The sequence below is a fragment of the Megalopta genalis genome, chromosome 8, assembly GCF_051020955.1.
Source record: "Megalopta genalis isolate 19385.01 chromosome 8, iyMegGena1_principal, whole genome shotgun sequence".
Lineage (NCBI taxonomy): Eukaryota > Metazoa > Arthropoda > Insecta > Hymenoptera > Halictidae > Megalopta > Megalopta genalis.
Window position 1 is genome coordinate 18,872,442 of NC_135020.1, and position 15,207 is coordinate 18,887,648.

Here is a 15,207-nt window from a genome sequence, read left to right on the forward strand (position 1 = left end):
CATTGACTCTCGTCCACCAGAGTTTTATACCACCGGCCTGAGCAACCTACCACTTGGCAAACATGTATGGCAAACATACACAAATGGCAAAAATGTATGGACAATATGGGAGCATACTTTGACGAATAAAATAAATCCTTATATTTGTAAGTTATCGACCAACTTTGCCTTATTTTCTACAAATTTCATCCTTGACATAACCTGATATTTCCAAGAAAGAGAATGAAACCAGAATTAACGAACGAAGTACTCCCCGCTTCTTTTGTAGTTTATCATGAAAGTGACCAAATGCAGAAAAATTTACGCGTACGAATCCTGTGCACTTGTTGTTCGCGACGGACATGCATCATCATTAATTGTATGGAACTAATTCATTTTGCTAATACTAATTACGATACTATTATCACTTGACGTTTATTACCACCCTGCGCTTATCGTTTACAACCACTTAATTTGATGCGAGTTTTATGACCCCATCCAACGCTTGTTATAAATAAAAGGTTCGAGAATGGTTAATCGCTAATCCTTGGTATTCTGTAACGATCTAACTTGATCGGAAAAAGTGTGCGAGTAGGTGCCACAAAACTGCTATTAAATGATTTAAAGCAACCGCGATACTTCTTCTCAATATTATTCGATAATGAAGCGTGGATTCATTATTCAGTGTAATAAATAATTTAAAGACAATGTAGAAACCTTAGAAGAAAATCCAAAGAAACATGAGTTAAAACGTGATGCTTTGCAACTTAAAACTTAGTGATAAATACTCAAATATAGCGTTCGCATAACAGAATATAAATTGAAATTATGTCCATCGGCTGCACACGCCGAATCGTGTTGATGTATGGTGTACGTCCATCGAATCAGGAGGGTAAAAACTGCTTTTAGTTATACATTTCGCTTTTAAATAACTAAAATACTTTAACGACGTAGATGAGATGCAAGAAAAAAAATTAATACAAGTTAACTCACCGACGATCATTTCTTCGACAATGTTTTACAATCGATGTAGACTTGTAGTGCATACGATGATTGTTATTTTTATTAAACCACTGACAATATGTATAATACATATAGAGGTATAATTAACGTAGGTATAATTAAACGTTATCATGTATAATTATAGTGAGAAATACACGTGAAAGAGAGAGGTGCAAATATCACGAACCGTTCTTGTTACAAACGTTTGGCTTTATTCTTAAAAAATACGATGCTATCGCTAAGGTGATAACAGAAACAGAACCTATTACGGTAACCTATAGTACCAAGAACGCCTTTTCGCCAGCGTGTCTACATTCTGATTATTGCGTCCCTCAAGCGTCCATAATCCTTTTGGGAGGAAAATACAGTAATTTTTCCTTAATTCGCGCTCAGATTGCGCACAAAAATGGACAATTTTGGAAGAGGAGATACGATTATTCGAACCTTGCGGCTCGTTTTTATAGTTATCTATTGTCAACAACTATAAAAACGAGAAGCAAGGTAGATAAGATGCAATCGTATCTCCTCTTCCCAAATTGTCCATTTTTGTGCACAATCTGAGCGCGAATTAGGGAGAAATTACTTGTATCGCGTTGCCGACATTCCCTCGCGTTCGAATTTTCCAACATTTGAACACACTGACGATAAGATCTGTCCTCAGACTTCACATATATGAAACGTTTAAAATATATACATATATATTTATCTTTATCACAGTTTACCTAGTCATGAGATTTTTAAATAAACATCTACAAACGTTACAAAATCTTATCAAAATGCGATACTGTCATATCGCTAAATACAGTGGCTCACAAAAGTGTTCGCACACCATTTAAAACGCAATAACTATTTTAAAACTGAACTAGACAACTTGAACTTTTCTTTAGATGACAGAGGGACTAGTCTACTAGACGATCACTGAAATGATTTGTTTTCAAATTTTGCTATTACTATTTTGCTATTATAACGACAAAAAAGTAAAAATCTCTCGTTTTTTAACTCTTTCATCTGAGCCTATAACGAAAATTTAAAAAATGCCTTTCGTAGATCTCGATAACTTATATGTATGTTGAAAATTTTATCGAAATCGGTTCACATTATTACGAGTTACAACAAATTAAAGATCGCAAAAATCGCAGTTTTATCACGATTTTGATCGAAAGCTGTAAGAAATCTGGTTTTTACAATCCTTCAGCGCCTGTAGCTCGATTCTGGATTAACCGATTCCGATCAAATTTTCAGATCTACGAAAGGCGTTTTTTAAATTTTCGTTATAGTCTCAGATAAAAAAGTTAAAAAACGAGAGTTTTTAATACTTTCTTCTCATTCGAAGTAATGGCAAAATAAAAGAAAATGCTTTTTAGCCGCTGTCTAGTAGACTAGTTTCTCTGCCATCTAAAAAAAAATTCAAGTCGTTTAGTTCAATTTTAACAAAGTTATTGTGTTTTAAAAAGGTGTACGAACACCTTTGTGGGTCACTGTAGCTAATCATTTCATTATTTATCCAGAATATCGCCATATTCGTTCCGTAGACTAACTCTCCCTCTAGTTGAAAAATCAATTCCATTCGAGTCCATTCGAGTAGATAATGACCCAGAATTGCACGTTGCATTCGTCAATGGCCCTAGGATACCTTCGCATCCTTTGTCTACAGGAACACGTGTTGTATTCCTTATGTAGACTTACCATCCCTCTACCTGAGACACCGTTATGTCCGTTCGAGTAGGTGTTGACCTAGAATGCTCGCTGCATTCGTTAATGGTCCTGGGATACCTTCGTATCCACGTTCAACAGGTGTCGCGGGTACAGCTCCCGTTAGGACGGCGGGAGGGTGACCCGATGCCTCCCTCGTCTCGTCAGGTAGTTGGGCTGTCGTCCTTGACCGTCTCGTTGCGTCCCATCAGGTGCGCGGGGACCGTTGTTTTTTCGCATGTCTCCAAGAAATGTCGCGCTCGTCTCGTTACATTACGCCTGGCGGTCAAGTAGCTGCCCACATTTGTCGTCGTCTGTCCATCAGAAGCGCTCCTTGTGCTTTTGACTTTCTTTGCTTCTGTGAACACAATCAAGCGCGTATAAGAGAACGTGTAAATTCACGTGGCAGCCTACCATAATCCTACTACAAAGACCTAAAATTATACATAAAAAGACTTTTCGTTATCACAAATTGTGATCGTCTTCCTTGGGTTTCCACGGTTTCTTCTTCTCCGCTACATCGACAGTCCATCATTGCTTCACCCTATTTACAGGGTGTCTCTAAAGTCACTCGCAATCGGGAAACGAGGGATTCCTGAGGTAATTTGAAGTAACCTTCTCCTTGGCGCAAATGCAATCCACGGCTTTGTTTACGAGTTATTGACGAAAAACAGTGACCAATGAGAGACTAGCTTGGTTGGCGCGAGGCGGCCAATGAGCGGAACTGGGCTTCGTTCGCTCATTGGCCGCCTCGCGCAAGCCGTGCTCGCTTCTTATTGGTCATTGTTTTTCGTTAATAACTCGTAAACGAAGCCGTATATTACATTTTCGCTAAGGAAAAAGTTACTTGAAATGACCTGAGGAACCCGCCATTTCTGGATTGCGAGACATTTTTGGGACACCCTGAATAGATCTTCCATTCCGCGGTCTTTTGGTAGAACAGCTGGAATGTTGACCCTTTGTATTTTGGTAGCAACTTTCAGTTACCTCTTGTCGAAGGGTCACCCGCATCAGTTTGTCCCCGTCTCCTCTAATCGCAAGTCACTTTTTTCGTAGGATAATACCATTCCCTCCGAGCCGTTCGCTTCTGAGTAATACGTCGGCTGATCTCATCCCTCGGCGACGCTAAATCCAATCTATCCATTTCTTCTGTTACATCATCGTGTATCACTTCATCGACCACTGTCTCTATCGCATCTGAGCAATCCTTTCGTCGCTGTCGTATGAATGCTTTTGTTCTTCATGGTATTTATAGCACTTCGTACCTTTTCCAATGTTCTAGTCGCGCGGGTATTGACCAGACACCCTTTTGTCGCGGTTGCGTCAGCGATAATTCTATCATACCGGTCACATCATCCATTCGTTTCTTGACGAAGCCGCTTAAATCATCGTGACGTAAAGCTCGTTCCTCGATTACTGATTATCCTTATTGGTTACGTCTTCTCGGTACGTCGAGTCTTTCGACATTCACTGATTTCACGATGATAAATTTGATACAGGATATCCCAATAATGTCTCGTAATTCGGCAATGGGGGGATCCTGAGCTTATTTGAAGTAACTTTCTCCTGAGCGAAAATGCAATCCGCGGCTTCGTTTACGAGTTATCAACGAAAAACAGTGACCAATGGGAGGCGAGATCAGCTGCCGCGAGATGACCGAGCCAATAAGCGGAACTGGGCTTCGTGCGCTCGTTGGCTTGACAGCCTCGCGCCAGCCGAGCTCGCCCCTCATTGGTCAGGGTTTTTCGATAATAACTCGTAAACGAAGCCGCGTATTACATTTTCGCTAAGGAAAAAGTTACTTCAAATGACCTCAGGAACCCCCTATTTCCGGATCAACAGGTATTTTTGGGACACTCTGTATATGCATCTACCGTCACCAGCAGATACTTATTACTCGTCGAAATTGAACCACCAGAATCACTTTTGTCTCACGCCACATATTTTCCATTTACGCAAGAGTGCGATACCATTGGTGGATATCACGTCGCAACCGCAACGCGATTAGGCTTATTACGCACTCGATCGTCCCACGTGAATCCCGACGTCAATTCGTCCACGCGATGCACTCAATTTTCTTTCGAAATCGTCCCTTTTAACGGATCGTACAACGGGAGCAATGGTTCATCACTGGATCGCGAGTGGGCGGGAGATTTCAGGCGCGTACTAGAGCTGCGAGTGCTCCATCAATGTCACGAAATACGATTTTTCTGATCGCAATGTGCGCGATCTTGATAAAACCGGTATCATTGCTACTTGTCACCACCACGAAATGTGTAGGTACGAATATACGCTGCAAGAGAGGACGGTGTATCGTCCTATTAGATGGCATGTACAGTAAATTCTCCCTAATTACGCTGTTGTGCAGAAAAATGGACAATTTGAGAAGAGGAGGTACGATTATTCCAACCTTGCGAGTCGATCTTATAATTGTTGACAATCGGTAACTGAAAAAACGAGCCGAAAGGCTCGAATAATCGTATCTCCTCTTCCCAAATTGTCCTTTTTCGCGTACAATCTGATCGTCAATTAGCGATAATTCACTGAGATTCCAAATGAGACGTGACAAATACAAAATATGATCTATGGTCTGTAAACCGAACAATCGTGATTGTTGAGCAGAATGCAGAACCTTAATCATTATTAATGGCTGAAATGTAATTGCCCATAATTATGTTAACTTGCGGAAGGGGGTGATTCCTGAGATCATTTGAAGTAACTTTTTCCTTAGCAAAAATGCAATCCGAGGCTTTGTTTACGAGTTATCGACGAAATACACTGGCCAATGAGAGGCGAGATCAGCTGGCGGCCGAGCGAACGAGCGGAACTGGGCTTCGTGCGCTCGTTGGCTCAACCGCCTTGCTTCAGCCGAGCTCGCCTCTCATTGGTCAGCGTTTTTCGTTAATAACTCGTAAACGAAGCCACGGATTGCATTTTCGCTAAGGAAAAAGTTATATCAAATGACCTCAGGAACCCCCTATTTCCGGATTACGAGACATTTTTAGAACACCTTGTATATTGAAAAATATATCATTTCATTTAAAGAAACGTTGCTGATCTTATGTCCTCTGCAAAAGAAAAAACTAATAACACGGTATTATGTCGCCCTCGGAACCAAGCAAGTTTCGTCTGATACTATATTTTTTTTCTATTGCCAATAGTAATTAAGTTATTTCGGGCGGTCTGTTTTAGATGCTTCACCCAGTGTACGAGATATAAAAAGAAAACTCGCAGAACTTTTAAGTTTCGTATGTTACACGTACATTCTACAATTTCCAGCTATCCCGGATTCCTCGTTTATTCTTGGCAAGCAAATAAACAAGACGCATGCTTCCGTTGGTTCAGCAATTTCTTGTTTTCCTGGAGGTAGTTTTATACTGTTTTCTCCGGTTACAAGGGCGTACTCCGCTATGAATTTTTATCAGCAGACGCAACGGTTAATGAGAAGTATTATCTGTATGCATTATACCGTCGCGTGAAACAATCCGGAAGTAACGATCTGAAATGCGAAAATATTACTCGTGGCAGGTGCTCCACGCACCGGTTCACATGTCGCTACTTATCCGCGAATTTCTATCCAAAAGTAATACGATAGTCGCGCATCGTGCTACAGCTAAAGAAGAAGTAGTAATACTATTTGCGATTCGCTGGCATTAGCACTGACTAGGAGATATATATTCATATCGATAAGAAATCGTCGCTCTGCTAAATGCTGTTATCCAAGCAGGATCGCAGAAAAAACGTTGTTTTTACACGTTGTGTTGTTTTCCAGGAACAATATTCGTCAATATTCGTGTTTACATACCATTAGATGACACAAAATCGTCAGCGTTTGTTAATAAAATTCAATTTGAGTTGAAACTCGAAAAATCGACATTTTGAATAACGACGCAAATCGATGTACGATGAACTTGTTCGAAGTACTCGAAGATGCGCATATTTACTACCGAGTACTATGTGAGACGTCAAATTGTCCATTTTTGTGTACAATCTGAGCGTCAATTAGGGAGAATTTTCTGTTTACTGTTTTGACGACTAAAGTAAACAATTTAAGAAATAAATAAGAATCCGCGAACTTTTTGATTATGCCACGTATACGGTTAATTAGACGCTATAGAAAATAGCTGCATTTTCTAAATAGGCCACGCGACGTGATTGATACTAAATATCATCCTCATCGGTACAGAGTGCAAGACTTATTGTCGGATAGTAGCTCAATATGTTTACTAAAATGTTTAATTAGCAATCCTGCGCGTTGTTACTCAAAATCACAGAGAGACACGCACGCACAATGTGCGTGTAATATTAACCATTTGTACTCGAGTTGCGACTCTGAGGCACCACTAAGAGAGAGATTGTTACATCACGTTCCAAGATAATTTTTATATTATCAAAGTTTAGATGTAAAAAATTGTTAAAAATCTAACTGTTGTATGAGTCACAAGACTCAATTTCATTGTACAAAATACACTTTGTCACATAAACTGGAAATACCATAAGTCGGAAAAATTAATTTAGATTTACGGTTAAAATGGCTTCCAGTGCAAAGGGTTAAAGGAATCTGCGAGATCTTTTCTATAAATTTTGTTGATGAGAAACTATAGCTATGATAACTATTAGCAAAATAAATCACGGTTAGAAATATGCTACCATATAACGAAGTTGGCCTGGAATTCTATATATATAAATGGTACATAATACTACTACGAATCTAAAATCGAAACAGTTGTTAGATGTGCCTAAAATCTACGTTTGGCACATCGAACCGATGACTATTGACGATGATCGTTGACGATTGAGAATTGTCGATTACCACTTCCGTTTCAATTACAAGCAAGGCTTCATAGGCTAGGTCTACATCCGGTACATTCAAAGAATGTATCACTTCAAGAAATATAATATAATATAATATACTTATACTCGGTATAAGTATATACAGTAATGTCTCCCTAATTGACGCTCAGATTGTACACAAAAGTGGGCAATTTGGAAAGAGGAGATACGATTGATCGAGTCTTGCGGCTCGTTTTTATAGTGGCAGATTATCAACAATTATAAAAACGAGGTGCAAGACTCGGGCAATCGTACCTCCTTTTCCCAAGTTGTCCATTTTTCCTTTCAAGCTAAGCGTCAATTAGAGAGACATTACTGTACTAGTATAAGTATAATAAGTATAATATAATATAATATAATATAATATAATATAATATAATATAATATAATATAATATAATATAATATAATATAATATAATATAATATAATATAATATAATATAATATAATATAATATAATATAATATAATATAATATAATATAATATAATATAATATAATATAATATAATATAATATAATATAATATAATATAATATAATATAATATAATATAATATAATATAATATAATATAATATAATATAATATAATATAATATAATATAATATAATATAATATAATATAATATAATATAATATAATATAATATAATATAATGTAATATAATATAATATAATATAACATAATATAATATAATATAATACAATATAATATAATATACTTATACTCGGGTCGAAATAGCTGCTGGTCATTCATGGATTATGAGAAATATAATCGACTATTATCCTTGTGTCGCGGTAAATTCGCCTCACGTTCTCGGTTCGCACATTCACACGTTGTCACATGTAACCAACATACGCGCATCTGCCGTATAACCTGTTTCTCGCTTAAAGTGCACATTTTAATTTTGTCTAAACTTTAGTTCTCGTGTATCGAAGATGCAGAGAAAAATTCTGAAGCACGAGTGCAGGAGGACGATCTTTCTGCACCTGATCCAAGCGATTGTACCGGTGCGACGAAGGCGCGATATTGCGACTCGTTTATGGTTTTGGGGCGTTTCGCTCCTGTATCAGCTGTCGCGGTCCCGGTCATTGACCTCTTTGACACAGCACGACGACACGGCGACAAATCGACAAGACTACGCGATGACGGCAATTTATTCGATCGGGTGAGTACATATTCGCTTCGCAAGAGTCTGGAGGGCCCATCCGTATGATATGTTTCGTATTATTTCATCGCATATTGCACATGCGACTGCATATTATAATTGAATGACTCCCATAGCTATCGTCGTGCAAATTCCCTCAAATCATTCACATTTACCGAGGTTCATGTAATTCGCATCTGCTAGGACGCAACCATCGAAAAATTCGCTTGGCGGTGTGGGGGGGGGGGAGGGGGGACAATATTCATATGTCAAGGTTATGTCAAGGAGAGGGGGGACAATATTCATATGTCGCAACATATTCGTATGTACACGTAATATGATAAATGGACAGGAAAATTATTCAAAATTTTTCATAAACGCTAAGCATTAATTAGATAAATTCCTTAACATTTAAATTTCGATACATCTATTTTAATAGATAATATATAATTATAATTCAAGATAATAATTATATTTCAAACCCAACCCTTATCAAACGTATGTCACCTCTCGTATGACATTACGCTTTTCACCATTGCGGATGTTTGTCACTTGTCGCGTGACATAGCAAGCTTTACCACGGCGGATGTATGTGTGTCACGAGGTAAGTGACAAAAGAACTCTAGCGATTTTCAACTCAAGAAGTATTTTCCGCTTCGTTGTCAATTCGTTTCTTACACGGCTGCTGTTTAGGCGTTTCTACAGTCATATTTTAGATATATAAATAAAAAACCGTAGATTGCAATTGGACATATATATATTTGACCACTTGCAATCTACGGTTTTTTATTATATTTATATTATATTTATGTTATATTTATATTATATTTATCTTATATTTATATTATATTTATGTTATATTTATGTTATATTTATATTATATATATATATATATATATATATATATATATATATATATATACACATATACATATATATTTGTGTAATAAAATTTCTTTTGATCTCACGAATGTCAGTGCGATAGTCGCGTCTAAACGTATTGTCTCTAGTAGTCAGTATCTTACACGAACAGTTGGACCCCCCCCCCCCCAACAAATGGAAACGAATAGAATATACTACAGCTATAATACATTATAAGAACTTTTTTAATCGAGCAGCTGTCAGTAAAATAGTTTGTTTTCACATAGACGACAAGCTTTATCAATACACCAATCTATATTTCTCCACAATTATTATTTCTTGATCTTTCGATATGTTGTTCTATCATTTTTATCTGATCAATATAATACAGGTACAGATGCACGTATAGGTTCAGGTGTAAGATACAGGTATAAGTCCAGGTGTAGATAGAGGTATGGGTACACAGATGTAGGTACAGATATAGGTGCATGTATACGTACAAATATAGGTACAGGTGCAGCTATAGGTACAGGTACAGCTCTATAGGTATTCGAAACCTGAGACGCACAGAACTAAAGTACACGCGAACGAAACAGAAAAAGGCCGAGGTGTGGGATCGAGTTCCGAGTAAGATACGGGGAAAAGTACGAGACCTGCTTCGTACGAGTTATACCGTCTGTTCGGCACTGGACAATCTTGGCAGTACTGGTACTAGAATCGAGCTGGGAGCCTAGATTCGTAGAAGAAAACGGTACCCTGGAAAATCAAATAGGAGCGTTCGGTACAGAGAGACTACCGTTCCCCGTTCCCACTTCCCTTTCTAATACCAGCAGTTCTCAACATTGCGGGTCGGCCGTTGCGCGTCGCGCCGTACGTGGATACATACAACGTACGTAGACGCCTCGAAAAATCCTAGATTCCACTTACCTACGGTGCTTTCGAGACCAAGCACTTTATACGTGTACTTTGATTTCAGATCGGGCAACCTACCACCGCTACGATTTAACGAACCAGTTACAACTACTGTTCTCAGTTAGAATTCATTCTTTCCTAGTTCTTACCTACATACGGATATCTACGAGGAAAGTTTCGATCATAAATACGATGCGTCATTTTTTCTTCCTCTTCGCAACTGTGCCGTTGTATCAGTGAACCGTGTTTCCTGTTTGCACGGTCAGGAAATATTTTAGGAAACTTTTATCTGGAATGTTTTGCAAAATCAGATCGTAATATCAACATCGCGGAAACATGTTCGTTTCCGCTATTATTAGTTCTTTGGTAAGTATGATACACAACATCGTTGACATAATTTAATACTAGAATATCATAATAGTAACTGACAATATCATCGAGATATGCACTGGTAATAGTGGAAAAATCAGGCAGTCGTTTTCAATCGTAATTTGCTTTGCAAAAATGATCAATTAATCTTTCTTATTGTTCAATTGTCCATTGTCGACGGATCACCAGGAGATAATATACAGATTTCTACGAAAAACATTTTTTAAATTTTCGTTATAGGCTCAAATAAAAAAAGTTGAAAAACGAGAGTTTTTTATCTTTTTTTTTGCCACTCCAAGTAATAGCAAAATTTAAAAAAAAAATCATTTCAGTCATCGTCTAGTCGTCTAGTCTCTCTATCATCTAAAAAAAAAATCGAGTCGTTTAGCTCAGTTTTAAAATAGTTGTTGCGTTTTAAAAGGTGTACGAACACTTTTGTGGGCCACTGTATCTATGATAAGCCGGAAAAATATATTTGGTAAATGATTGAGGAATTAAGTGACGGGGAACGTTTAAAAATATTACCAAAAAATTAAGAAAATCGCAGGTCAACTTATTTGCCTACGCAGTAAATTCTCTCCAATTGTCCCTCAGCTTGTAAACAAAAATAAACAATTTACGATTGTTCGAGCCTAGCGGCTCGTTTTTATAGTCGCCATTTATTGTCAACAACTATTAAAACGAGCTGCGAGGATCGTAACTTCGACGACGACGTAAGGATCGAATAATCGTAACTTCTCTTCTCAAATTGTCCATTTTTCTTTACAAACTGAGAGACAATTTGCTACATGCACATGTGGGTCTAACTCAAAACTTTCTCTTATCGTAGAACCCAGATCTAAAGTAGGTGCAAATCGACGGTTTTACAACGAATTGGTACGATCAAATTTCTACTCCCCACCCTTCGTCTCATACCGAGAACGTTAGACAAAATAAAGCAAGATAAGTCTGTACGCATCATCGCGGTGTCAGACTGGCCAAACCAAGAATGGTACCTTTTACTTCCAAAGATGGCAGTAGGGGACCCGATAATCTTTGAACCGAACGTTAACCTTCTACTATCGCTATGCAGGAGGAGAATGCACCCACAATCGAGCTGGTTACATTTGATGGCGACCAGAGTATCAGGGAGGCATTCCTAAGAAAGGAGGTGCCTATAGAAGCAATCGACTTGTTACTAGCGTCCTTGACGGAAAATACAAGAAAGCGATACAGGTCGACTCTACGGAGCTAGTGATAATTCCGGAAGATGAATAGACTTTATTTTCACTTCCCTTCGACAGCCATATTACTCACGTGGCTGACGGAAAACTCCACACGAGGAGCATCTCATGGTGTCTTGTGCATAGTAATCGGCTGTATCGCTTATGTCGCAGACGGAAATAGACAAGAGAGGCCTAATATCAAGATTTATGAAGGACATATTGAAATTAGGGCCATCAAAGCCGAAATACACAACCAGACGACATGTGGCCAAGGTTCTAGAGCTATTTCAGTCGACAAACTTATGGAAATTAACAGAAGAAACAAAATGGCCCATAGAACTCAGACATTAGCCGCTATAATGATTGAAAATGTTTCTCTCTGATCCAAGAAGAATACGAATAAAAATTCTCCACGCCATCAAAATGACTAATCCAGGACGTTCTCGGCCATTACGCATGCGATTAACGCGCACTACTGATATATTTTAAAAAGAATTTCAAAATATGTATAGTATCTACATTAGAGGACTACATGGGAATTATCAAGTTCAAAAGAGGAGAAAATAAATACACATGTTTACAGCAATCAAAAGCCCCCACAAACCAGTCGATTCTCAGACCAGAGCAGTAGATGGATAAAGAATGTACATATTGCGTTAGAGTGGCATTGATCCGTCCGTCTTTTCAGTACATTCAACTGGACATGCTAGCACATCAGCCGCATTACTTAGAGGGTAGACTTATGTTAGCCATAATTAAACGAACATTCTATGTATAACAGGTCAATATTACCCGATAAGTATAATTTTGTAAAAGCGATATTGCAGAACCAAACTTGTTATTAGATAGCAATCCGACATTCAAAATCAGAGACGTAGAATCATTATTGCTAGCGTCATCAAATGATAACTAACACGATTTAATTGAAACAATATTAAAGATTAACCTGTTCTCATTCTAAGTAAGCATTATTTCGAGTATTAACTCGCCTACGACAGACTTTCTTTACAATTACAAAGCTCATTACCATACACAACATTATTTATCAATTTTTATCTCGGTAATTTTTATTACGCTATATATTAATTTTTGTCGCTTTTAATGTAACAACTGTTATTTAATATAATCGTTAAAAATTGTGTCATTAAAAAATTATTTCCAATGAAGGGTTAATATGGCTGCTTCTACCAATACAATCAGTACCCTTGTTTCATTAATGATATAATTTGTAGTTGAAGGTCCCATCTTTTTCCGTTCATATGAAGCGACTAATCGGTAGCTACACGGAACTTTTAATAAATTAACTTTTTTAATAGCGCAACTCTCGAATAAGACTTTCTCTGAGAAACACCTTTAAAGAATAGTGTATGAACGATCGGAGAGCCTCGCCTAATCACTCATCTAATCCCCGGACATCTATGTAATTTCGCAGTCAGAACTCAGAACTCACAGTCAAAAGGATTGGTTTGTAAAAATTGATCGTCTAACTTATATATATTGCATAGAACGCTTTAATTCCGTTTGAAACGAGTTATTCAATTCCGTTTTCAAAAATTATATCTATTTCGTTAGTTCAGATTCGTTTTATACTTTTGCACGAGCATCATTCGCGATTTGCCTCGACCATTCTTTACTTCCCAATTAACATTTTTAAGACAAGAATGCAATAGCACTGTAACATATTAAATTGGAATACATTGTGTTTAATAAAATGTAGTCAATATAATTTCTCAATGAACTTGTCAAAATTGTCAAAATGTCGGAACATAATATTCTCCGAAAAATTCATTGACATTAGTAGTCAATATAATGTCTCAATGAACTTGTCAAAATTGTCAAATTGTCGGAACATAATATTCTCCGAAAAATTTATTGACATTAATTCTCGATAGTTTTAAAGATTTCTTAACGTGAGGTAGAAAAGTTTCGATTTTTCTTTAAATGTGATTCATCGTCATTCGTGTTTTTAAAATAAAGGCGGCCACGACCGCGACGCAAGTATCTTGACGCCTCTGGACAATTCCCGTAATTAAGGGGTTAAGAAGAATCCATTTCATATGATGACATAATTTTAGTAGGAAGCATTCGAATACGATTTCTCCGTGAGTATTTTGGATGATAGAATTCCTTTTTATAGTACGTACTTACAGGGATTCCGCGATTCTTTTTCTCGTAGTGCACGTTTCATATTTTGTTTTCTTCTACGCGCAAACTTTCACTTTGGAGATATTATTATTTCATGCATTTAACACTAGTTCTTCTCATTTGCAATCATTTCTAGTTTTCTTGTTTGCAGTGTAAATATGATTTTCTTTAATGTACGTTTCTATTATTAATAATATTTAAATAACATATGGAAACGAGCTAGCAATTTAAATACAGCTTAAGCAAAACGTATTAAACGATATGTAGCTCGCTGCTTCTGTACCTCAGAAAAATGAAATATACAATATAATTTCGATCATTTTATTTGATACAAAATGAGTAATAGTACAAAGAGATTCATCAAAATAGAAAACAAAAAGAAATCGCAGAAGAGAATGTGTATACGAGTGTAGTCGTATTTTTGAAATTTTGTGGACTTAAGTTGTTCTTCTTAACGCGTACATTAAATTTTATTATATTACAATACGTTGGATTGCTTTCTTAAACCTACAATATTGGTGATATGTTTTTTTTTCTAATAAATATATTAATCTTATATTGTACAATTAATGCATAAATTTGTAATTCTCATTTAAAGACAGTATAGCTTATTCTTATTCCAACAATTTGCTAGAAATAAATAAAAGAAATTTGCTTAGTATAAAGGGTACTATAGTTATAAATCATAAATATATATGTCGATTTTCCTGTAGAATGTGATGTACAAATGTGCACACTTCGATTGTACAAGTATATACTCGTATACCTTTCCCTTGCGTTGCGATACTTTATTACATAGTTGTACAGTTATAGTGATGGGTATTCAAAGTGTTCGAACACACACAACGAATTTACATTGTTGGGAACAAAATGTTTGAACCGTCACGAACAGAAGCCTATTTTGTCCGGCTCGAACGTCAAGTTTCGAAGGTTGAGCATTATTTATCAAACATCAAACTAGAGATTCCTCTCGTTGTCAGTTCTGAACTTATAATGTTCAAACTATTGCTGCTACCACAGTTATGGCCCGTCCTGGTCAGGGTCGTAAGTTGTAAGCGCAACAG

The 15,207-nt window shown here is 37.0% G+C and overlaps 1 protein-coding gene and 1 long non-coding RNA gene across 2 annotated transcripts in view; one reads left to right on the top strand and one right to left on the bottom strand.

Moving 5' to 3' along the window:
- T48 (FU domain-containing protein T48) overlaps positions 1 to 15,207 on the bottom strand; it is a 33,959-nt gene that overhangs the window by 17,302 nt on the left and 1,450 nt on the right. The gene's annotated exons all lie outside the window — the stretch shown is intronic.
- Positions 9,777 to 11,862, top strand: LOC117217711 (uncharacterized). Its single transcript, XR_004489620.2, has 3 exons — positions 9,777 to 10,401; positions 10,489 to 10,790; positions 11,623 to 11,862. It is a non-coding gene; the product is annotated as an uncharacterized LOC117217711 (long non-coding RNA).